Below are 26,326 nucleotides of genomic sequence, written 5' to 3'. Positions count from 1 at the left end.
CCAAACAGCTGAGACTCTACCCTGATGATTTCCTCCACCGTGACCCTCAGCTCCTCCTCTGAGAATCGGTGGTGTCTTTGTGGTGCCATGGTTGTTGTGTAAGGTGTGTTGGTGAGGGTGTGTAGGGTAATGTGTTGGGGTGTGTGATGTGGGGTGCGTGAGTGGTGAATAGGTGTGAGTGGTATGTGGTTCTGGTTGTGTGAGTGTTCTTGCTGTCTCTCTCTGTTGGCAATTATTTGTATTCGTAAAGTGTTGTGGGTAATGTGGTTGAGTGTTTTATAGTGGTGTGGGTATGGTGTGTGTATGGGTGTGTGTTATTTCAATTGTACAATGTGGTGTTGTTTTGTATGTGTGTGTGTATTGTAAGCGCATAGGTATATATCGCCAATGCCGTGGCGAGTCGTGGGTCATAATGTGATGGGCGTTGTTTTTTTGGCATAACGGTGTGGGTTTTATATACCGCCAGTTTATCACTGACGTTTGGTGTGGCAGACTTGTGTCTGTGGCTGAATAGTGACGGATTGGTGTGTGTGTGTCATAATATGTTGAACAGATATCCGCCGAAGGGGTATTTTGGCAGCAGTCAACGTGGCGGTAAGTGAGATTTACTGCCAATGTCATAATGAGGGCCTATATGTAAACTGACAGACTCTACTGCAGCAAACTATGAAGACAGAATGGAAATCAGTTTGAATGTATTATTTTAATGAATGGTTTAATTTCAATATCTATGCATATTTTAAAAAATGTTGCCAGAACACTGAGACTGCTAGTTGAAGGAAGTTGTTAAGGTCAATCTGATTCACAATGGGTATTTTTATAACAGAATACTTGTCCATCCTTGAGATAATTAAATAACGCTTCTAAAGATAGGGATTGCTTAATACGGTTGAACAAAAATGGGGTAGAAGTAGACTCCTTTTTTTGGCTAGTTTGGCTGTAAAGACATCTGCAAAATCATCCAATTAATTTCAGTTTGCAAACACTACCTAGAATTAGCATTTTTCTTTGAACTTTTACAAAGAAGGCATTATTTCTTGAACATGTGACACTACAAAGGAAATTTCTTAGGACTAAAAATAACTATTTTAATTTCTTGAGACAGTTGTGAATGTAAATTGCAATACAATCAGCTCTTGAGTATATCTATTATTGTAAGAGATGGTGAAGAAGTCATAGCACATTTACCTGCCTTGTTCTGCTTCCTGGATTTGCTTTGTCCAGATCAATCAGACATTTTATGGCCTGCCATTTACCTTCAAAGATTTACTATATATATTATTGTGGCAAGGCATGCCACACTAGCCCTGAGCAGACAAATTCTTTGTTGATGTTCAATTAGTCTGTGACATCTGTTTTCTGCATTTGTTTAACTGGTGAACTACAATTCAAATATTTACATCTTGTTTATATTCTCCATACATTAAAACATGTTGAGCATGCCTGCCAAATTGTCATTAAAGATACTGGTAGCTTCGTTCATATATTTATCATGCCGGGTAATGAGTAAATAAGGATGAAGACAACAGGTGAACCAGTGAGATAGTTGATGTAGAGATTATTTCTTCTCAAATCAGACTAAAGGGCCTCCTTTGCTGGCTAAAACTCAATGATTAGTAAAAAACATAAGAAATGTGATTTAAAAATAATCATATCAATCAAATGTGAGTGAGTCTTTGACTTGAAGCAAGTTTCTATCTGTAATAATGAACTGGCAGGTTGCACCTTCAATTTGATGGTTTTCTCAAGATATTTTCTTGCAAGAAATAAGAAATAGGTTTTATTAGAAGTTATATGGATTGTCCCATTAAAGAAAGAAGCTTCCAACAAAAATTTGATTTTTCGGAGAAAATCATCAATTGAGAGGTAATGTTTCACGTTTACTCATTATAATTTTTGCATCCACTATGCACTGCCTATAACCTCACATATCACATCTCTCATGGCATGTTAAATGACAATATTGGTTTCATCACTCATTATAATTAAAGAACAATATTGCTGAAATATGTAATGAGTGCCCTGGTTCCATCACAACAAAGTACACAGGAAAAAAGCAGTGGGGTTGGGGAGTGAGTGCACACAGTGGGCTGGGTATATGTGTCATAAGTGATGTAATATATGAGGTCATAAGCAGTGCATGATGGGTTTGCAGTTTATAGCTAGGTGACTAAACTATAATTAGCGTATTTCAGTGTTTTAACATTAGGGCCCTCATTGTGAGTTTGGCAGTCCTTTCAGAAGACTGTGGTGGCAGCTGGCGCCAATAGACCACCATTGTTGGCGGTATCACAACTGCTGTATTACGAGTCAGAAACTGAAGACCACCCAAAAACAGATACAAATCTGACGCTGCCATGCTGAACGATGGTGGGAGAGAGGTGGTCCCACCACCCACACTGCCACACTGCCAAAATCCCACCCTCCAAATTTTGACCCACAAATCAGCACAGCGGTCTTTGACCAGCGGTAAGCCATTGGCTGTCTGAACTGCTGAAGTCAAAAGCTCAACTCCACCAGTACACAACAGTACATTGGATACTATGAATACCCCACACCTGACACACATACACACATCACACACCTGATTACTGCACTATAAACACACACCCACACATACCCACAACCCCTTGCATCCTGAATATATCACAGAGAAAGGGAAGAATGCACAAATAGAAGACAATTCGTCTGGATACCATAGGCACCACCATAACTAACATGACACCCAATTGGGTGAGTGAGGTTTCTTGCTCCTAAAATTTAGGACTCCTTTGTATCCTTTCTTCTTTCTCCGTTGGAACAGTGTATTGTATTCATTTACCACCATAATTAACACACAGCACACACTACATAACTGCACCGCTGCACACAACAAACACGTCACAACTGCACACAACCACCACATACCACAAGCACACCGAACCACACAACCCCACCTCACCAAACAGCACACCCGCACCCCTGCAAATTACATGCACCACCACCCAAAACACATCCACCATGTCATGACTCACAGATGAGGAGTTTAGGGTCATGGTAGATGGAATTGTCAGAGTGGAGCCGCAACTGTTTGGAGATCAGGTTCAGCATACATCCTTAGCCAGGAAAACGGAGTTATGGCAGAGGATCATCGACAGGGTGAACTCAGTGGGAAACCATCCACACAAAAGGGAGAACATCAAGATGAGGTGGAATGACCTTTGGGGGAAGGTCCGGTCTATGGCCGCATGACACCAGCTAGCCATCAGCAAGACTGGCGGTGGACCCCCAGCTCCTCCTCCAGAGTTATCATCATGGGAGGAGAAGGTCTTGGCCATCCTGCGCACAGAGGGCTTGACTGGAATACCAGGAGGACTGGACTCTGGTAATTCAACCACACACCCTAGCCACCACGTACTCCGGCACAGCATGTACCCCCACCACCCTTACACCCCCTCTCAGCACCCTTATGTGCACCAATCCACCCTGAACCCAATACCCTCCCTTGGATGCCACACCTCCCCACCACCACCAATCCCACACAGGCCCACCAAGTGCATGGATATCTTCCTCTGTAGCAAGTACTACAACCACCACAAGGCAACACTCCCCACCCTTGAATAACTGCTAATTCCACTCCACATTAGGACACCTGCATGTATAGCCATGTCACCCCCTTCACCTATAGGATACTTGGACTGCTCACTAGTACAAGGCAATGATAGCATTGATAACCACAACCTTCTATACTACAAGCATACAACAGCACTATCCATCAGCCCTCAAACATTGCCAGTGGTCAAGCCGCTGCCATTACCATCACTGGAATGCATGTCAAGGCTATGATTGCAAACAACCATGTGAACAACAAGTACATTTCAACAATTTTTCACACTCCCTCTCCATCCACAGGTATCCCTACTACTGCCACCCAGCAGAGGATGCCAGAGACAGACAGTCAGCCCCTGGAAGTAGACCCAATTGACTATTACAGCTCTGGAAGTCTGGAAAGGGAGACCTCACCTGGCCCATCAGAGATGACTGGTCAGTCCACGACCACCAGCCTCACCCTGCCCACATCTGAGTCCCCTACCTCTGTGGCTACTACAGCATAGGAAACCCCTCCTCCCTAAACCTGTGTCCCAAAGACAGACCAATCTACACTGTGCCCCACAGTACAGGGAGCTTAGTCGACCCCTAACACCCAAGATGATGAAGGTCCTGGTGTCAGTGGGAGTGGGCACCCTTTGCCAGGGTCACAGGCACAGGGGGAAAGGGTCAGTGGGAGGGTGTTAGAAATGGGGTTTATGGTCCAAGATAACCCCTGTTCACCCCCTTCCTAGCCTGGCATGAGCAGTCAGGCCTAACCCAGAGTCAATATGTAAAGTGTTTGAACAACGCACACAACACACAGGACGCAAAACATACACCATAAAAGGGACACAACACCAAGTTATATAAAAATAAACTGTATTGTACACAACATCATTAGACCAAACACAACGTCAGTAATACCCTGCTGCCGAAGCAGTTGTCAGAACATTACTGTTAGAAATGGAATCTTTGGTTGGCAGTCAGGTTGCCCCCTGTCCAAGCAAGGGCCCTCACTCTACTCAGGGTAAGTCACACACAATCCAAATTATCCTGTGCCCACCCTCTGGTAGCTTGGCACTGAGCAGTCAGGCTTAACTTAGAAGCCAATGTGCAAAGTATTTGTGCAATAAATCATGCAATAACACAGTATAAACACCACAAAAATACACCACATAGGTTTAAAAAAAAATAGAATATCTATCTGATTAAATGCAGGTCAAAAACGATCAAGATTTGATAAGTACACGTTGAAATATTACTTTCGAAAATGATAAAAAGAGTCTTAAGTTCTTAAAAGCAATAAGTGTCTCTTGCAAGCGCAAAGTACCTGGTTTGCGTCTACATTATCTGCAAGGGACCGCAGAGGAGGAGATGCGTGGAAAACTAGGAGGTGTGCGTCAGTTTCTCCCGGCGCACATAGATGATGTGTCGATATTTTCATGCAGCAAGGACCTTGCGTCGATTTCCAGGGCATGGCCCTGGATCCTCTTCAGGTTGCGAGGTATTTGGATGCCCCGGGGATGATGCAGAGAAATACTGGGCATGTGGGACGAAGTCATGGGAGCTGCGTCGATTCAGTGGACAATGCAGGGAAATTTCTATTGCCCAGCAGGTGCTGTGTTGATTCCTCTTCCTCTTCGCATCGTTCCGGCTCAGCAATGCGTCGATCCAGTGGCCCGTGCATCGAAGTTCCGGTCATACGGTGGCGCTGCATCAATCTCCACTCGGGGAGCCAGGCTGCGTCATTCCAGTTTGGCGTGCAATGATTTCCTCACCGCAGTGCAGGCTGTGCATCGATTCTGGCAGGCTGTGCATCGATTTTTCACCACACAAGGAGTTCTTTGCAGAGATGAAGTCTTTTTGGCCCTGAGACTTCAGAAAACAGGAGGCAAGCTCAATCCAAGCCCTTGCAGAGCACTTCTAAGCAGAACCAGAGAGAAGCAAGGCAGCAGGGCAACAGCAAGGCAGCAGTCCTTCTCAGAAAAGCAGTCCAGGTGAGTCCTTTGGGCAACCAGGCAGTTCCTCTTGGCAGGCTGCAGGTTCTGGGGCAGAGTGTCTGTCCCAAGGAGTATCTTGAAGTGTCCAGAAGTGTCTAGCTTCAGAAGTGTCTGTCAAAGTGTCTGAGTTGGAAGGGTCAGAGGGCTTGTTTAAATACCCAAATGTGCCTTTGAAGTGGGGGAAACTTCAAAGAGTGGCTTAGAAGTGCAGAAGGTCCCGTTTCAGGTCTATCCTGTCTGCCAAGGTCCCAGTAGGGGGTTTAGCAGTCCATTATGTGAGGGCAGGCCACTGTCCTTTGACATGTAAGTGTCAGGCCCTCCCCCCTCCCAGCCCAGGAAGACCCACTCAGTATGCAGATGTGTGCAGGTGTGACTGAGCATCCTATGTTTGGGGTTGTCTGAGTGAAATGCATAAGTGAGCTGTCAACTAACCTAGCCAGGCATGGATTGGAAGGTACACAAGGATTTAAGTGTAGAGAAAGGCTCCCTTTCTAAAAGTGGCATTTCTAGAATAGTAATATTAAATCCAACGTCACCAAGCAGGATTTTATATTATAATTCTGGCCATACTAAATATGACCTGGCTACTCCTTTCAGATCAGAATCTACCACTCAACCAGTATGTGAGGGTAGCCCTAATGCTACCCTATGAAAGGAGCAGGCCTCCCAGCAGTGTGAAATGAATTTAGGAGTTTCACACTACCAGGACATATAGAACACACATGTTCATGTCCTTCCTTTTACCTACATAGCCCATGGGCTATCTAGGGCCTACCTTAGGGGTGACTTATATATAGAAAAAGGGGAGTTTAAGGCTTGGCAATTACTTTTAAATGCCAAGTTGAAGTGGCAGTGAAACTGCACACACAGGCCTTGCAGTGGCAGGCCTGAGACATGGTTAGGGGTTACTTATGTGGGTGGCAAAACCAGTGCTGCAGGCCCACTAGTAGTATGTAATTTACAAGCACTGGGCACATGTAGTGCACTTTGCTGGGGACTTACAAGTAAACTAAATATGCCAATTGGGTATGAGCCAACTTCACCATGTTTTAGGGAGAGAGCATATGCACTTTAGCACTGATTAGCAGTAGTAAAATGTGCAGAGTCTTAAAGCCATCAAAAATGAGGTCAGAAAAAGAGAAGGAGGAAGGCAAAAGGTTTGGGGGTGACCCTGCAGAAAGGTCATTTTCAACAATTACACAGTACTGTTACTCTGCAGAACCAGCCGTAGTCACATAAAACAGATAGGTTACTGATTATTCTGCAACATAAGCAGTAGACAGGTTGTCATTACTACTGTATTGCATGTCGTACTACACATAAATGCCAATAGGGGGAACATTAGCATGTTCTGGCAATCTCAAAAAGGAATATGTCATCATAATAGTGTATGGTGCAGTAGATACCTTATTAGGAAAAAATATATATATTGACCACAACCACACCGGGCATGCTGACCATACTACACTGAATGCTTAGGCGACATTATGAAGCTACATGAGGGAAAACATCCACCTGTAGGCCGAGTGCTGGAATGCATTTATCATAATGGGAATTAGGGGATCAAAATCGCACCTGCGTTTAGTAGCCAATCAACCCATGGGCCATCTACATCTGCCACAGCTACTGTTATGGAGGCCCCACCAGAGGGCCCACAGGCTAGTAGCACCTCTGCCCCTGTAGCTGAGGATCAAACAAGTTTGTCCATGCAGGCATCCTGCAGGACCTGAGGCCAAGACCAAAACACCGCCAGAAAGTGATCTCTCCTGAACATTCTCCCTTGTGTGCCACTGAGACATCCATTTGACTGTCCACTGCCAAAACTCCATTTCCCTTGGCCCTTGGAGACTGGACCTGTGAAAACAACAGCTCGGCCACCTACTCTGATGCTTTCAAACCCCATGACCCCACTCCTCAGCAAATGCACTTTGAATCACAATAAGCACATTTCAGCACAGTAACGGCTTATGTGTATTTATTGCCACCAGTATCATTTAATGTGAAAGATATAAATTGAAATGCACATATAGGTGTCAATAAGTCTGACAGATGGACAGATGTGGCAGGAATGTCCAGCAGGTGTGTCGTGACATCCTTCCTGTACTGTAATCCGATGCCAAGTGTACCAACAGGTATGTCAGAACCACACATCTGACCTGAAGATAGATCAAGGCAGGGTAAAGCTTCAATGATGTCTCCCATGTTGCCCATTCAATACACATACAGGACATAATTCCACAGGAATTATGCTGCAGTGGGGAGGTCACCACATATCTACAAGTTAGGTCTGTAGGTTACACACATGCAGAGTAAAAGAACCATTCATCATAGCTAACATCACCAACTGAAAACCTATCTTGCAATGTCTATTACAGGTAGGTGTCACGTATCAGCTTTAGGAACTGTGTGGATGGGTAGCTGGACTGCTATGTGATAGGATTAGGCCAGACCGTTGCCATCCAAATTGCAGTCTTGAAACTATGCAACATGGGGAACCCTATGCTGAAGTCTTGCCATGCCAACAGCAAGTACCACATGGCTTTGGCAGCAGAGCAGTTACACCTCCCATGATGGTAAGTCAGCTTCCCATCAAAATGCATAACACAAATGGATGGATGTAGTGCACTCATATCCCCTGATGCATAACAGACGGATGGACAATGTCACTAGGCAGACAGGGTTAGGGGTTCCATTAACTTTAGACCACACATACCTGGCATTCATTGGAAGAATTGCTGAATCAACTCAGTCCTAGAGTCAGCTGTATCCTCCTCATCTGCCTCCTCGTCAGTTCCAAAGTCATCAGCCTGAGCCACTGGTCCAGCTGCCACCTCCTCCTAATCCAACAGTGGAATGTGTTTTCTCAGGGCAAGATTGTGTAGCATACAACATGCTACAACGATTTAGCAGACGTTCTGTGATCTGTACTGTAGGGGACCACAGGACATATGTACACATCTGAATCTTGCTTTCAGTAGCCCAAATGTCCTCTCAATTGCACACCTGGGGCCAGATGTAGGAAACGATTTGCGACTCGCAAACGGCAAAAATTGCCGTTTGCGAGTCGCAAATGTGCGTTTCCTATGCCAAAATGCATTTCCGACTCGCAAATAGGAAGGGGTGTTCCCTTCCTATTTGCGACTCGCAGTGGGATGCAATTCCATTTGCGACCGCGTACGCGGTCGCAAATGGAGTCGCAGTTACTATCCACTTGAAGTGGATGGTAACCCACTCGCAAATTGGAAGGGGTCCCCATGGGACCCCTTCCACTTTGTGAATGGACCCAAAAATATTTTTTCAGGGCAGGGAGTGGTCCAAAGGACCACTCCCTGCCCTGAAAAAATACCGAAAGGTTTCGTTTTTTTTTTTTAAGTGCAGCTCGTTTTCCTTTAAGGAAAACGGGCTACACTTAAAAAAAAAAAAAACTGCTTTATTTAAAGCAGTCACGAACACGGAGGTCTGCTGACTACAGCAGGCCTCCATGTTTGCGAGTGCCTTGACTCGCTATGGGGTCGCAATTTGCGACCCACCTCATGAATATTCATGAGGTGGGTCATTGCGACCCCATAGCGAGTCGCAGTCGGTGTCTGAGACACCGTACTGCATAACATTTTGCGAGTTGCAAATAGCAAGTCGCTATGACTCGCTATTTGCAAGTCGCAAAATGTTTCTTTTCTACATCTGGCCCCTAGTTCTGCCATGATCCTCATTGTAACAGTCCTCCCCATCTATTGTAGGATACCTCACTGGTGTCAGGAGCCAGGGCAAGTTGGGGTAGCCTGAGTCACCTGTGTGCACAAAGGTACAAATCATTGGGGAACTATGAGAGGCACAGGGTGACTATGAAGTGAGGTAGCATAGACGTTAGACATAGACACATGAAAGAAATATGACATATATCCTGTCCGCTGTATTACAAGTTGCATATGCTATAATGGAATTGTAATACAGAAGATGGGATATCTGTCACATTTGTGACCGAGTAACCCCTCCGCAAAACACTGAAACAGTTCCTGTTTTAAATGCTTTAAAAAAACATTTCTGTATCTCTCCAGGGGACTTGGTCTATTATTTAAATTGTAGTTGTGTCTCTTTCTTGTTGTGTGACTTTCTTATTCTGTTGTTTGGTGCTGTTAATGCTTTGCGCATTTTTCCTTTACTAAGCCTTGCTGCTCTGTGCCATAGCTACCAAAGGGTTAAGATCATAACTCTGGACCTAAGGAGACAAATGTGAGTGTTCAGCATGATAAGGTCCCAACGCTATCATATAGTACACCCATTTTCTTACAGCCACTAAATATAAAATCTCCTGATATGATTTTAGAAAAACACTGTTCCTATATCTCAAGTAGAAAATAGTTAAGACTCTAGTCTAAGAAATGGAAGATGTAATTGAGATTGAACATACTTATGCGTCATACAGAGATGATGCAATACATGACATTTTTTAGCCCAGTTTGCCTCTTACTAGTATGAGAAAGATGGGCAAGTGCACATCAAGAACATTTGAACCACTGATTCCTCCTTTCAAAGCAATGGTCAGAACTGAAACTGTATCAGTTACAACTGGGTTTTCACTAATGCATAGTCCGTTTCGAGCCGCATGACTGTATCCCACACCGGAAAGGGGTAACAAAGACATGTTGAGGTTGCTTTAGCTGAGAGGAGTAAAGCAGGCCCCTGCAGCCTCGGCGTCGCGGTGGACCCCCGCCCCTTAAGGAGCCCGATTTACCAGGTGTATGAATCTCTGTGAGATATTGGAGTCTCAGTGGGCTATCATCACCTTCTGCAGGACCGAGACGCATCATTTTTGTGTTACGCCACTGTGGTTGCCTTAAAGGTTTAGGTCCGACGCTGGTGTGGATCAAGAGGTACTCCGAGTCAATAATCTGTTTTTATAGGTATTGTCGACTACGCACAAAAATATTTTATGGATATAATTTTACAGAACTAAAACTCTTGTCAAACGTTAAAAACGAGTAATGGCCCTACTGAAACTCAGGAGGCAGAACAACTTACCGATACATGGGCTGTTATGTGAACCCTGTCAGGGTCTTCTGGCACGACCGACAGATCCTCCGTAAAGCACTGAAGCAGGATTTGCGTTCATGAAACTTAACTGGTTGGGTATGAATTACGGCCTTGAAATTATTCCTGGTTTGGCACTCTGGGCAATTTACAGAAGTTATAAATTCTCAGTTTTGAAAAAAAAAATAAGTGCTTACTGAAGGGTGAAAGACAGATGGCATATTTTATTGTGCAGGAGCAGACAGTAATTTCGTTGTTCACGAACGTGGATCATACTACTGGCAAAATTAAAAAATGAATAGTAATGCACCTGTGACTAACAGATTCATGAGAAGGAATATTGTAGGCATTAATGAACTGAATCAAGGAGAATAATCGGATCTCAGCTGAACAAACATTATTAGGCAATACAATGAAATTCATTGTTTTTCTTCTTTGAGAGAATGAAAAGTCAGCAGTGCTTTGAGTCGATTCTATAACCTGCAGGTTACCTACAGATCTCTGAAGTAGGCTGATATAGTTTGACAATCAGTGGAAAGAAAGAAATTCGTATAGAATAAACATGCTGTTTCAAAAAAACACTCCAACTATATTTAAAGATAATTTTCCTTTCAGGTATGTGTGTTTCTATAGAAACAGAGATTTCTTTAGAATGATGCACCCACACGTACCTCTCATGACTCCCAGTTTAACATTGCTAGTTTTAAAAAGAAACTAAATTAAAAAAGCATAATGTGAAAAAAGACCGGATTGGAAATTTGATAAAACCCAGTGGCAACGACCTAATGAAATAAAACAAGCACTGACAAAGACAAGATGTGCTAAGACGCTATACAAGAAATGAAATTGCGCCCTAGAAATTCATTATGCTAAAAGCCACTGGCTTCAGTAGCGGACCATACGTGTCTCCGAATCCGGGCATTTTAAGCAGTAGACTTTTTTTCAAGTACACCTGGAGCACCAAGTTTCCCAGAGCATTTAAAAAAGTGGGATGTTTAGACTATGGTGACACAGCACATAGTTTCATCACATAAAACACTGGGAGAGGAAATGCTCCACTTCTGTCTAGAGAGTAATGACCTGTGCTCTACACCCGTTGTCAGGCACAGAGGCTGTTTGTCATGTTTCAAGAAGTACTGAGGGTAATGGTATGGTCTCTCAGCTAATAAAAACACATGTTTGCCATTGTCCCTATGTCTGTCTTCCTCCTCGTAGCCTTTACTTATGAGGCCGCCTCACCTACTGTTAGGGAAAACGCTATCCACACTTTTTTTTCTTTTTATTGAAACTTAAATTCCAATGAGATAAAAGGTACCTCCCTGTTGTGTCATCAGATTGTTAACTCTTCACGAGTCAAGAATCTATGTTCCAAAGATCAGTCTTTGTTGGTGTTAACGTGCCCTTTATGTCAATTTTATACACATTAGGACTCGTTTTAGGCCGGTGAATCTTTTGACCCAGTGGTGAGACACCGTAGAACGAGATAACTGATCAATATGTCAAGCAATATATCAATGACGTTATCAACATATATCACCACAATATACTTTACTTTGGATAAAGACATTTATTAAACTGTCGGCACAACCATGACCTTTCAGCCATGAATAACCACACCTTTATTGGAGTTTTTGTGAATTTTATTCCCTATTGATTACAATCTACTAATAGAAGTGTCAATCTCAAAACCAAGAAGCATAAGAGCAAAGTCACAATATGACAGCTGTGATAAGACTTCGATAATGCAAAGATCACAAACATAAGGGTACCAACATAAGATACGCATAGATCAGAGTGCATAGAATATCATATACGTCTCAGTTCAGCATAGCACAATGTCAGTCACGTCTATTTGCGTTAGTCAAAGTGATCACCTAGCCTAACCACTAATTAGCATCAGCATGTTGGACTTCATGCAAAATAATTTTGAACACAAATTTGGAAAACGTCTGACTAAGGTCTCTATTAAAAAATACCTAGAAAGGAAAAGCAAACAGACAAGTTACAATAGTATTGTCATAATTACCATCCTCGGAATAAGTCAGCATACAGGATCAGTCTTCGTCTTCAGGACATCAGTTAGATTGCCATCCGTCTATTTCATCTAAGGGACAGGGGACACTTCCCTCATAAGGAGGAGAAGTGTAAAGGGGCAGTCTATGGATGAGAATAGTTTTGTTTAAGTCTCAAATCACCAAACAGAGTGACAGAGTTTCAGAATGCAATCAATATCATTCCCTACCTAATTCTAACAACCCTTCTGTGTCATGAGTTTTTATCCCTTTTTCACAATACCTTCCCCCAAAATTCTATTGGATATTCACTATACCCCACTATCTTTAGCCTATCAAATTATACATTAGGTAATCCAAATTGTCACTCCACGATAATTTATAACGCTTTGATTGGTCTTCATAATTGATGTCTTCGTAGGAAGCACATCCGGAGGATGTCATCGCCTTGGCACGTTCCTCAGGTCAAAAGTTATTTTTTCCATGGTCAAATGTCCTTTAATATTTCTACTTTTGTTGCAAAACGTATAAAGTCCATGGTACAATCAGCCAATATGCGGATGGGAAGAAAGTAATTATTGTTACACGAAACGAAGAAAAGAACAAATGCTGGGTCATGGCCCTTTGCGAGTCAGCACACTAGAAAACAGAAAATATGCTTTAATATGAGAGTTACACGGCTAAAACTTCAACTCACGCTAACTTAAGGCCTATAGAATTTTCAATATAATATCGCAAATACTAGTATAAGTTTGATTAATCATATCATAAACAAGTTTACTCATTATTTTCATTAGTTCAGTTTATCATGGTCATGATCCAAATGTACGTTAAGCAAATAACTAAACCATAGTCGTTTTCTATGTGCAGCATTGTTAAGCATTTCATGCTAGCATATGTAATATTTAAGCTACGGTGGGAAGCAAGCTGTAAAGGTTGAGGCACGTTAACCCCTTTGCTGCCAGGCCTTTTCCCCCTCCTGTGCCAAGCCTTTTTTTGGCTATTTGGGGCAGTTCGCGCTTAGGCCCTCATAACGTTTTGTTCACATAAGCTAACCACGCCAAATTTGCGTCATTTTTTTCCAACATCCTAGGGATTCTAGAGGTACCCAGACTTTGTGGGTTCCCCTGAAGGAGACCAAGAAATTAGCCAAAATACAGTGAAAATTTTGTTTTTTTCATAAATATGAGAAAAAGGGCTGCAGAAGGCAGCTCGTGGTTTTTCCCCTGAAAATGGCATCAACAAAGGGTTTGCGGTGACAAGATCACCATCTTCCCAGCTTTCAGGAACAGGCAGACTTGAATTGGAAAACCCAATTTTTCAATACAATTTTGACATTTTACTGGGACATACCCCATTTTTACTATTTTTTGTGCTTTCAGCCTCCTTCCAGTTAGTGACCAAAATGGGTGAGAAACCAATGCTGGCTCCCAGAAAGCTAAACATTTCTGAAAAGTAGACACAATTCTGAATTCAGCAAGGGGTCATTTGTTTACATCCTACAAGTGTTTCCTACAGAAAATAACAGCTGAAATAAAAAAATATTGAAATTGAGGTGAAAAAAACAGCCATTTTTCTCCACATTTTACTCTGTAACATTTTCCTGCGATGTCAGATTTTTAAAAGCAATATACTGTTATGTCAGCTGGACTCTTCTGGTTGCGGGGATATATAGAGCTTGTAGGTTCATCAAGAACTCTAGGTACCCAGAGCCAATAAATGAGCTGCACCTTGCAATGGGTTTTTATTCTATACCGGGTATACAGCAATTAATTTTCTGAAATATAAAAAGTGAAAAATAGGTATCAAGAAAACCTTTGTATTTCCAAAATGGCCACAAGATAAGGTGTTGAGAAGCAGTGGTTATTTGCACATCTCTGAATTCCGGGGTGCCCATACTAGCATGTGAATTACAGGGCATTTCTCAAATACACTGTCTTACATTTGGAAGGAAAAAATGTAGAGAAAGACAAGGGGCAATAAAACTTGTTTTGCTATTCTGTGTCTCCCCCAAGTCTCCTGATAAAAATGGTACCTCACTTGTGTGGGTAGGCCTAATGCCCACAAAAGGAAATGGCTCAAAACACAACGTAGACACATCACATTTTTTCACAGAAAACAGAGGTGTTTTTTTGCAAAGTGCCTAGCTGTGGATTTTGGCCTCTAGCTCAGCCGGCACCTGGGGAAACTTAGCAAACCAGTGCATTTTTTAAAACTAGACACCTAGGGGAATCCAAGATAGGGTGACTTGTGGGGCTCTGCCCAGGTTCTGTTACCCAGAATTCTTTGCAAACCTCAAAATGTGATTTAAAAAAACAGCTTTTCCTCTCATTTCGGTGACAGAAAGTTCTGGTATCTTAGAGGAGCCACAAATTTCCTTCAACCCAGCGTTTCCCCAAGTCTCCCGATAGAAAATGGTACCTCACTTGTGTGGGTAGGCCTAGCGCCTACGAAAGGAAATGGCCCAAAACACAACGTGGACACATCACATTTTTTCACAGAAAACAGAGGTGTTTTTTGCAAAGTGCCTACCTGTGGATTTTGGCCTCTAGCTCAGCTGGCCCCAGGGTGGACAGAAATGGCCTAAAATAAATTTGCCCCCCCAATCCACCCGGGGGGCGACCCTTGCCTACGGGGTCGCTCCCCCTGCGTGACATTGGCGCAAAACAAAATATCCCCGGTGCCTAGTTGTTTCTGCCCCCTTGGGCAGATTGACCTAAAATTGGCCAATCTGCCCCCAAAGGGGGCAGAAATGGTCTAAATACAATTTGCCCCCAGGGGAGCGACCCTTGCCTAATGGGTCGCTCCCCATCTCTAAAAAAACAAACAAACAAAAAAGAAAACACACAAAAAAAATTTGCCCTGGTGCCTAGAGGTTTCTGCCCCCCCGGGGGCAGATCAGCCTAATAACAATAGGCCGATCGGCCCCCGGGGGTGCAGAAATGGCCTAAAATAAATTTGCCCCCTGCCCCCCAACCCCCCCGGGAAGCGACCCTTGCCTATGGGGTCGATCCCCCTGCGTGACATTGGCGCACAAAAAAAAGATCCCCGGTGCCTAGTTGTTTCTGCCCCCCATGGGGGCAGATTTACCTAAAATTGGCCGATCTGCCCCCAAGGGGGGCAGAAATGGTCTAAATACAATTTGCCCCCCAGGGGAGTGACCCTTACCTAATGGGTCGCTCCCCACCTCTAAAAAACAAAAAAAGGCAAAAAGAAATTTAGCCCTGGCGCCTAGAGGTTTCTGCCCCTCCTGGGGGCAGATCGGCCTAATAACAATAGGCCGATCTGCCCCCAGGGTGGGCAGAAATGGCCTAAAATAAATTTGCCCCCCACCTCCCTGAGGAGTGACCCTTGCCTACGGGGTCGCTCCCCTTGCAAAACAAAAAGATCCCTGGTGCCTAGTGGTTCAGATTGACCTAAAATCGGCTGATCTGAAATGGCCTAAATACAATTTGCCCCTCCAGGGGAGCGACCCTTGCTTAAGGGGTCGCTCCCCATCTGTAAAACAACAACAAAAAAAATAATCTCCGGTGCCTAGTGGTTTCTGACTAATTAAAATAGGCTGATCTGCCCCTCCAGGGGGGCAGAAATGGCCTAAAATAAATTTGCCCCTCAGGGGAACGACCCTTGCCTAAGGGGTCGCTCCCCTTTTGTGAAATTCACAAAAAAAAAAATCTTCCTTGTATCTAGTGGATTCTGTCCCCCTTGGGGATAGATGGGCCTCATAAAAATAGGCCAATCTGCCCCCAAGGGGGACAGAAATGGCCTAAATATAATTTGCCCCCTAGGGGAGCCACCCTCAAAAAAACAAAATAAAAACACAAAACAAAACAAACAAAAAAATGATCCCTGGTGCCTAGAGGTTAGCCTTAAAAAAGAAGCACCCCCTGGGAGCAACCCTTGCCCAAGGGGTCGCTCCCTTATGCCAATTTCCTTAAAAAAATGAAATCCCTGGTGTCTAGTGTATGTTTTAGCAGCCGGTTTGCTTGCTTGCTGAGAGATACTTCAAAGGGAAAGAAATTCATTTCCTTCCCTTTGAGGCCTCTCCGGCCTCCTCGGAAGAGAAATGCAAAGCATCCTTTGCATTTCTCTTCCGATCGCACTGGAAGCTGAGCTTCCAGCGCGATGGGAGGAGGCCTTGTGACAATCAGCGCGCGCTGATGTCACAGGGAGGGGTGGGGGGGTCGGGGGTGGAAGGGGAAGGGGAAGGGCTGCTCCTTCCTTCCCTGCCTTGGGGGGTGGGGGAACCCTACAGAGGGAGTGCTAGCGTTACCTCTGGGCTCTGGGCACACGAGCACTGTGCCTCAGGACGTAACCATTACGTCCTGGGCATAGAAGGAGTTAAGAAGTCTCCTCACTGGGCTGAATAAATAAGTAATTACTTACCTTCAACAGTGTGCGGAGACCTCTTCATACACTACTGAGGTGACGACGAGCTTCAACCTCAGCAGAGAACCTACTTGGACACTGTCACCATTTTCCCTTCTCAAAAAAAGAGAGGGATCAGGAGGAATTATGGTCCAGTGTATATCCTCCTAGTGGAAACGTCAGGAACCACGGACCGGGGTAGGTTGCCGCCTGGCCAGAGCAGCTCCGACAAACTTCATTTAGCGCTGGACCATTGGTCTTTGTGTTCCTAGGAAGCTCGTTCTCTAATTTAGGACGGGCGACAGTTAGGAATTACCGGTTCCGCATTTATGTAAGTGACTGTTACTTCTCCCAGGTATTTTCTGGCCTTCAGTTACTTGTACACTTTTTAAGGAAGCATATGTGGCCCTTATCAATGAGGAGATACACATAGTCATCTAGGTCCTGATGAAGCATCACTGGATCCGTATGGACCACCAGGATGCGAAACATGTTGACCCATGAGAGGGTAGGCTTTGGAGAATCCCCAGACTCCTCCCTTTGATATATTTTTTTCTATAGAGTGATTGATCTTAATTTCTATATTCACTCTTATGACTATACTTTTTTAACCTTGGCCCTGACCGTCCATCTGGTCTAATAAAACTATTGTCTCAGTGGTGGTTTTGAGAGTCAATAATAACCACGTTTTCTTCTGATCTCCGCTGACACTTCTTTCACCTTTGGGGTCACGGCACCACCATAAAAAAAGATCTCCGGCAAAGAGCCCCCCCACCAGGGGTGGTGCCCGTCAGACATTGCAGTGCCGGTCTGACGAGGAGCAGTGCCGATGATGAAGCATGACATCCTATGGATGTGTGAGGCCTCTTGCTCCTAGAATTTAGGACCCCTGCCACTAATTTCCGTTCTTCATGGTTGGAACAGTGTATCACTTATATTTTGACCATTTTCCCTTCTACATGCAGCATTTACAAGGAGTGATGCATGAGACCTTGTGTGGCTACTTTCGCTGACATATTGCCTTGGAGCTTCAGAAGGACGTGTTATTGTGGTCTCGTGACTATTTCAGTTGACATGCAGGAACTAAAGCACACGGCAAGCAGGCAATCATTAAGTTAATATAGAGCGGACGTCTTTTTTAATTTTTTTTTTAGTTGAATATATTTTATTAAGAGGTAGATTAACACAGTACAAATATTCAAGAATAACAGTTCAATAATAAATAAATTAATATTGATAAAACTGTTCATGGCAACTCCGACATAACGTGTACAAATAAAATGTACTCATTAATATATGAACTGTATGTGAGACAAATTATAACAATTACAAATACAAAGGAATTTTAAGGAAATAGGAAAGAGTGGGAAAGAAAGAAAAGAAAGGAAGAAAGATAAGTAAAAACTATGGGGGTCATTACAACATTGGCAGTAAAAGTTACTTACCGCCGTGCAGAAGACCGCCAATACACCGCCACGGCCGCGGAATTCCGCCACAGCTATTATGACACACATCTCGGAAACCGCCGAAATTCAGACACCCACACAACTCCGCCACACCAAAGGTCAGTGTTAAACTGGAGAAAACAATTCCTCCACCTCCACGCCAACAGAAACGCCCATGCTATTACGACCCACGAATCCACGCGGCGGTCTTTCAACCACAATATTCCATTGGCGGTACACACCGCCGCGCTCAAAATACACACACATCTCCAAAACACCGCCACATTGGACAATTCAAAATACACACACCTGATACACATACAAACACCACTCCCACACACACAACACAATATAAAACACCCACCCACATCACCCACAAACCCCTACGACCAAAAATTAGTCATGAAGGCCAGAGAGACAGCACAGCATAGACAACCCCACCACACAGAGGCACACAACACCATCACCAACACAACATCCACGCACAAAACACCACACACCACTACGCATCACCACACACCTCAACACTCATACCACCCCACACATCACCCACACCACCCCATGTCATGCCAAAGACACCCCCGCTTTTCCGAGGAGGAGCTCAGGGTCATGGTTGAGGAAATCGTCCGGGTCGAGCCACAGCTATTTGGCTCACAGGTGCAACACACATCCATAGCCAGGAAGATGGAGCTATGCGCAGAATTGTGGACAGGGTCAACGCTGTGGGACAGCACCCAAGAAATCGGGAGGACATCAGGAAGAGGTGGAACGACCTACGGGGGAAGGTGCATTCAACGGTCTCCAGGCACAACATCGTGGTACAGCGGACTAGCGGCAGACCCCCACCTCCTCCCCCACAAATAACAACATGGGAGGAGCAAGTCTTGACCATCATGCATCCAGAGGGCCTCGGAGGAGTCAGTGGAGGAATGGACACTGGTAAGTCCAATCTTAACTATCATATCCCCCACCCTACCTGCATGCTATCACACACCCCCACCCTCACCCCCTCCCCTATCACTCAAACTCCTCACTAATGTACTTATAACACAAACCACCCATCCCAACACCAAGCCCTGCATGACACAACTAAGCATGGTCACCCATCACTAAAGCATGCTCACTGCACATACCCAGAACACCCCCCTAACCATCATCACACAAGCCCCCCCACAGGAATGCTTGCACTGGTGAACACAGCGAGCCACACATTGAACACCCACATGCAATAATCATGCACTTATGCCCCTGCAGGATCACGAAGGACCGTCACCACACCAGAGGGTCCAGACATCTCCACTCCACCCACAGAAGAGGCCCACAGTGATGATAGCAGCTCTGCCCTACTGGAGCCTGATGACCAGCCCGGACCATCGTGGGCCTCGGGACAGTCGGTTCCCCTTGCACAGGCACAGCCCAACACTGACCTTCCACCCTCTGGTAACACCAGTACAGGACCCACCCAGCGGGCCCAAACCTCTGTACCCAGGACAGGTCAATCAGCTGTGTGTCCACCACTACAGGGAACCCAGGAGAACCCACCACCCCAACAGCAACAGGGACCTGGGGGCAGTGGTAGTGGGCACACGGTCCAGGGGACGGAGGCACAGGAACACAGGGGAACTGGGAGGGCTGCTGTGCGACAGGGGGCGGACAGGCCAAGGGAACCCACTCTCCACAAGGCCCTCTCCTCCATCATAGGAGCATACCACCACTCCCAGGAGACGATGGCGACAGTCCTGGTCAAGTTTCAGGAGACCCAGCGCCTGCAGGAGGACCAGTATTTGGGGTTCAGGGAGGAGCTCAGGACCGTCAGCTCTGCCTTGGGCACCATCGTAGGGGTGCTGAAGGACGTACAGCAGACCTTGAGGGACACCGTGGCACTCCAAGGGGCCCCTGACACTAGCATGGATGATGAACTGCCCACCACCTCCGCCGGCGCTAGTGGACAGGACACCCCGCCACAGGACCACCACACCAGCACCCCAACCCCTGCAGACAGAGAACCACCCCACAAGCGGTCCCTGAGATCCAGGAACAGGACAGAGCAAGATGGCAAGACCCCCGCCAGGAAATGAGACCACCCTGATTGTCCTCCCACTGTCCCACTTTGTTACCCTGTCCATACTTAAACTGCCCCAGCTCCACTTCCTATGCCCATATGGGCAGTGCACCTGTGAGACTAATAGACTGGACTCTGCCATGGACATTCCTCCACCATCACCCATCACCATTTTACAACCCCCCTCCATTTTTGAGCACTTAAATAAACACCCTTGAACCACAAAACAATCTGGAGTCAGTCTGTGATTTGGTAAAATGTATTATCAATGACAGTGTCAAAAGCGTTTCTAGTTGTAAAGGCAACATACCAATGTCACACATCACAAGTCCTTGAAGGATGCATGCAGATGACACGTTGGTAACCACACCTGTGAAACCGTAATGGAAAGAAACAACGCAGTTACCAAATAATCCCATGAAATTACACACAGGATAGAGGAAGACGTGTGACAGTGAATGTAATGGTAAAAATGAGAATGTTCTCACCTGTGTGTCACTGGAAATATTGCTGTATGACTGACTCCCTGTTGTCGTTGTCTTCTTCCTCAGCTTCCTCCTCATCACTGTCCACAGGCTCCACAGGCTCCACAGCTGCCACAACACCGTCATCTGGACCACCCTCCTGCTGAAAAGGCACCTGGCGTCGCAAAACAAGATTGTGAAGCATCAAGCAGGCGATGAAGATCTGGCACACCTTCTTCGGTGAGTAGAATAGGGAACCACCTGTCATATGGAGGCACCTGAACCTGGCCTTAAGGAGGCCGAAGGTGCGTTCGATCACCCTCCTAGTCCGCCCCTGGGCCTCATTGTAGCGTTCCTCTGCCCTGGTCCTGGGATTCCTCACTGGGGTCAATAGCCAGGACAGGTTGGGGTAACCAGAGTCCGCTAATAGCCACACACGGTGCCTCTGGAGTTGACCCATCATATCAGGGATGCTGCTATTCCACAGGATGTAGGCGTCATTCACTGAGCCAGGGAACATAGCATTAACCTGGGAGATGTACTGGTCGGCCAAACATACCATCTGTACATTCATAGAATGATAACTCTTCATGTTCCTGTACACCTGTTCACTCCTGTGGGGGGGGACAAGAGCTACATGGGTCCCATCAATAGCACCTATGATGTTGGGGATATGTCCAAGGGCATAGAAGTCACCTTTCACTGTAGCCAAATCTTCCACCTCAGGGAAAATGATGTATCTCCTTACGTGTTTCAGCAGGGCAGACAACACTCTGGACAGAACGTTTGAAAACATAGGCTGGGACATACCTGATGCCATGGCCACTGTTGTCTGAAAAGAGCCACTTGCAAGGAAATGGAGCACTGACAGCACCTGCATGTCAGGGGGGATTCCAGTGGGATGACGGATTGGTGACATCAGGTCTGGCTCCAACTGGGTACATAGTTCCTGGATAGTGGCACGGTCAAACCTGTAGGTGACGATTAAATGTCGCTCCTCCATTGTCAACAGGTCCACCAGCGGTCGGTACACTGGAGGATTCCGCCATCTCCTCACATGTCCCAGCTGACGATGCCTAGGAAGGACAACAGTGATGATCGAGTCAATTTTTTTCCAGGTATGTACCCACAGTTACACAGCAGACGACACCAGACACAAAACCCTTCCTGTATGTGTTTTGAGTGTAGGCCTAGCTATGTGTGCCGCAGAAGTAAATTAAGCCATGTGGGCCCCTGAAATGGCGGCTGTCTGACCTCTAAACTGGGACAATGGGATTGTGGGGTAACTGTGTTGCCGTTGCACACCGTAGCTGTAGGCGGTCGTAGACCGCTGCGCAATGCTGCATTGGTTAACATTGGACCCTATGGGTCCCAGAAGCCAATGAACAAGTGCGCCGCCGGTGATGATACGCACCGCCGCGGATGTCACCGCCTACGTCACCGCCATTTTCTATCTGTTCCATCACTAGATACCTGATCTTCGACAGGAGGGGACCTACACTGCAAGTGCTGCTGTGACCTCGGTCTGGAAGCGACTATGGCTGCTGCGTCTGGGGAAAGGGCCCCTGCCTTCACAGCTCAGGCATTGGAGAAACTGGTAGACGGGGTCCTCCCCCAGTACACGCTACTCTACGGTCCTCCAGACCAACAGGTTATTACACAGGTAGCACGTTGTATGGGCTAGGCCTGGGTGGAGAGGGCTGGTTGTAAGAGGGAATTGGGCAGAATTCAGGGAACATGAATGCATGTGAATGAATGTGCCACATGGCTAGGGTAGGGAGGGGGGCCACTCACATCGTCGGTGCAGTTGGTAATGACTTCGCTTCTTCCCTTGTGCATGTCATGTAGGTCAGCGCCCCACAGATGAAGGACATTTGGCGTGCCATCGCCAAGGACGTCCGGACTCTGGGGGTCCACCAGAGACGGGGCACCCACTGCCGGAAAAGATGGGAGGACATTGGCCGCTGGAGCAAGAAGACGGCGGAGGCTCAGCTGGGGATGGCCTCCCAATGTGGGAGGGGTGCCCTTCGCCCCATGACCCCCCTGATGTTCAGGATCCTGGCGGAGGCCTACCCTGAGTTGGATGGGCGCTTGAGGGCATCACAGCACACACAAGGGGGTGAGTACAACCTCATTCTGCGGACTATGCGTGCAGTGGAGGGATCTGGGTGGGGGAGGAGGCCTGTAGGTGTACCTAGGCCAGGGCGAGTTTCGTAGGCTAGGCCCCTCCGTAATGCAGGCCATGTGGCACTCTACCCCACCCCACTAGAGTGCCAAGTACAGGTATAGATGCCCCTGTGGCATCCATGTGTGCAGATGTCCACCATAGCCATGTAGGCCAGATCCCAGAAATTGCATCTGCAGAGGCCAGGAGCACGGCGTAGTGCAGGGGGCTGCTGTGTCTGTATTGTCCGCCAACGGTAGCGGTATGCCATGCACTCAACCTGTCTTTCTTCTATCTCCCCCCCCTTTTTGTGCTCTCTCTGTTCTTTTGTGCATCAGCATCAACAGGTGGAGGTACAGTGGCACCGGGGCACGAGGGAGCTGCATCCCACATGGCCATTGAGGGCCACACCACAGACTCAGAATGCACCAGTGGGACGGAGGGCGAGGGGAGCTTCACGTCGGTCACCGGATCACCAAGCAGCGACACGGACTCGTCCGCCGATGGGAGCTCCCTTGTGGTGGCGGCAACATCTGTGCGCCCCACTTCTACAGGTACAGCCGCCACCTCCCCTACCAGCACAGCCCTCCCAGCAGCCCCTCAGCATTCACCCCGTGCCCGCTCACCCAGGAGGGTGGGCATCACCTTCGCCCCAGGCACCTCAGGCCCTGCCCCAGTCACCCCTGCTACCCTCAGTGAGGAGGCCATTGACGACCTCAGGTCACTCACTGTTGGGCAGTCCACCATTGTGAATGCCACCCAGGGTGTAGAAAGGGAGTTAGAAAGGGAGTTGCAACACCGTAATGCATTCCTGGAGGGCATTCATTCTGGTCAGGCTGTCCTTCAGCGAACCCTGCAATCTCTGGCCTCAGCACTGATGGTAGCCATTGTCCCTGTGTCTAGCCTCCCCCCTCCAACCTCCTCCACCCAGACCCAATCCCCTGTACCCCAGCCCATCCCAAGCACACCTACAGACCAGCATGCACACACGTCAACACACAAGGGAAGCTTAGGCAAACATAAGCACCACACAACCCACAGGCACACACACAAGCATCACACACATGCAGACACAGCAACACCCACTGCCTCCACTGTGTCCCCCTCCTCGTCGTCTGCCTCCTCCCTCCCAGTCTCGTCTACACTCTCACCTGCATGCACTACATCTACAGGCACCAGGAGTCGCAACAGAACACCCTGCACCACACCCCACTCACCTGCAATCACCACCTGCACTCCCATTTACACGTCCCCTGTGTCCTCTCCCAGTGTGTCTGTGACGCCCCTCCCAAAGTACACAAACGCAGGCACCCACACACCCAACATCCATCCACGTCATGACAGCCTCCAGTACCTGCACCTGCACCCAAAACACCTAAAGTGACACCTCCTACAACCACCTCCTCTTCCTCCACTCCCAGACCCCCTCCAACTACTCATCCTAGTGTTCGTCAGAAACTGTCCCTCTGTAAAGTTTACCTTTTTGCCCCCTCCTTCAATTCATCAGTCCCGTCGTAGCGCCTCAGCCAAAAAGCCTCCAATACCAGTGGTGCCTGTTCAAGGTGTGTGGAGTGCACTGGCCACCAGGGCAGGCAGTGTGACCCGGAGCCAAGGCACTGGCAGCCCACCCCCTGTAAAGGCTCTGAAATTGGAAGGTAGCCGACGGGACCCTGTGAAGACTCCTGGAGGCAAAACAACTCACAGGGGTCCCAGGGGGATTGCAGAGTCAGCTGTGATTTACTCCAAATGTGGGGAAGGGCCAGAGGAAGTCTGCACAGCCTGGTGTCAGCATCACGGCGGAGAAGGGCGGCATCCTTCACAGCGGTCGGGACGCCACCGCCAGCACTGTCGTCACTGGTCCGGAGACCACCACCATAGTCATTGCCCAGGAGGGCCCAAGTATCGTCACTGGTCAGGAGACCACCGCCGGAGTCAGTGCCCAGGAGGGCCCAAGTATCGTCACTGGTCAGGAGACCACCGCCAGAGTCAGTGCCCAGGAGGGCCCAAGTATCGTCACTGGTCTGGAGACCACCGCCAGAGTCAGTGCCCAGGAGGGCCCCGGCTGCCACAGCCCCGCTGGGCAATGAGGGAACATCATGCCACACACCAATGCCCAATCCAGAGAACGTCATGCCACACACCAATGCCCAGTCCAGAAAACGTCATGCCACACACCAATGCCCAGCCCAGAACCGCCATGGCAAAGCACCGCTGAACAGGGCAAGCACCACTGAACAGTCCAGAACCGTCATGGCAAAGCACCAATGAACAGGGAAAGCACCGCTGAACAGTTCAGAACCGCCATGGCAAAGCACCGCTGAACAGGGCAAGCACCGCTGAACAGTCCAGAACCGCCATGGCAAAGCACCGCTGAACAGGGCAAGCACCGCTGAACAGTCCAGAACCACCATGGCAAAGCACCGCTGAACAGGGCAAGTACCGCTGAACAGTTCAGAACCGCCATGGCAAAGCACCGCTGAACAGGGCAAGCACCGCTGAACAGTCCAGAACCGCCATGGCAAAGCACCGCTGAACAGGGCAAGCACCGCTGAAAAGTCCAGAACCGCCATGGCAAAGCACCGCTGAACAGGGCAAAGACCGCCATGGCAAGCACCGCTAGCCCATGAGCGGCAGGGGCAGTGACGCAACTGGGACCGTCACGGGGAGAGTGATGCACTCAGGGCACCAGCCCCCTTCCAGAACCAGTGGAGACTTGCATCCACTCAGTCTGTCCTGCACAGGATGAAGCACTCAGGGCACCAGTCCCCCTCCAGAACCAGTGGAGACTGTTATCCACTTGAGAGACTGTGGCTTTGCACTCCCCAGGATGGTACAGTGGGCAAGCCACCCACTGTAGAGACTTGAGAGACTGTGGCTTTGCACTCCCCAGGATGGTACAGTGGGCAAGCCACCCACTGTAGAGACTTGAGAGACTGTGGCTTTGCACTCCCCAGGATGGTACAGTGGGCAAGCCACCCACTGTAGAGACTTGAGAGACTGTGGCTTTGCACTCCCCAGGATGGAACAGTGGGCAACCCACCCACTGTAGAGACTTGAGAGACTGTGGCTTTGCACTCCCCAGGATGGAACAGTGGGCAACCCACCCACTGTAGAGACTTGAGAGACTGTGGCTTTGCACTCCCCAGGATACATCAATGGGCATGGAGCCCCGTCGTGGATCTGGCTTTGCACTCGTCCGGCTGAGGTGCCCCC

This window comes from Pleurodeles waltl, chromosome 9 (genome assembly GCF_031143425.1).
Source record: "Pleurodeles waltl isolate 20211129_DDA chromosome 9, aPleWal1.hap1.20221129, whole genome shotgun sequence".
In the NCBI taxonomy this organism is placed as follows: domain Eukaryota; kingdom Metazoa; phylum Chordata; class Amphibia; order Caudata; family Salamandridae; genus Pleurodeles; species Pleurodeles waltl.
Note: the sequence above shows the minus strand (reverse complement) of the source record.